Raw genomic sequence first — 345 nt, forward strand, 5'->3', positions numbered from 1 at the left:
AACAGCTGGTGCTTGGGTCCTCTGCTCTGCAGTGCTGGAAGGTGGGCGGGCACTCTTGCAATGTAGGAATGGGTTCATCATTTCTCTCTACCTCCTTTCACAGTGGCTGGTTAATAACATTTTTAGGAACTTGATCAAATGCTAGAAGTAGCATGCTCTAAGGATAATTTAGAAGAAGTTTCTTAACCCATAACAACCAGTCAGCCACAAAAAAAAAAGTTATCCTTCTACTGAACAGACTGGATTCTGATTGTTGGCATAGGTTGATGTTAATATTGCTCTATGAAAGAATGTCTAAAACCCAAACTATTTTTAATTATGGGTAGAATAAAGGAGTATTAAAAA

Source organism: Nanorana parkeri, unplaced genomic scaffold (genome assembly GCF_000935625.1).
Source record: "Nanorana parkeri isolate BGI_ZX_2015 unplaced genomic scaffold, ASM93562v1 scaffold366, whole genome shotgun sequence".
Classification (NCBI taxonomy): domain Eukaryota; kingdom Metazoa; phylum Chordata; class Amphibia; order Anura; family Dicroglossidae; genus Nanorana; species Nanorana parkeri.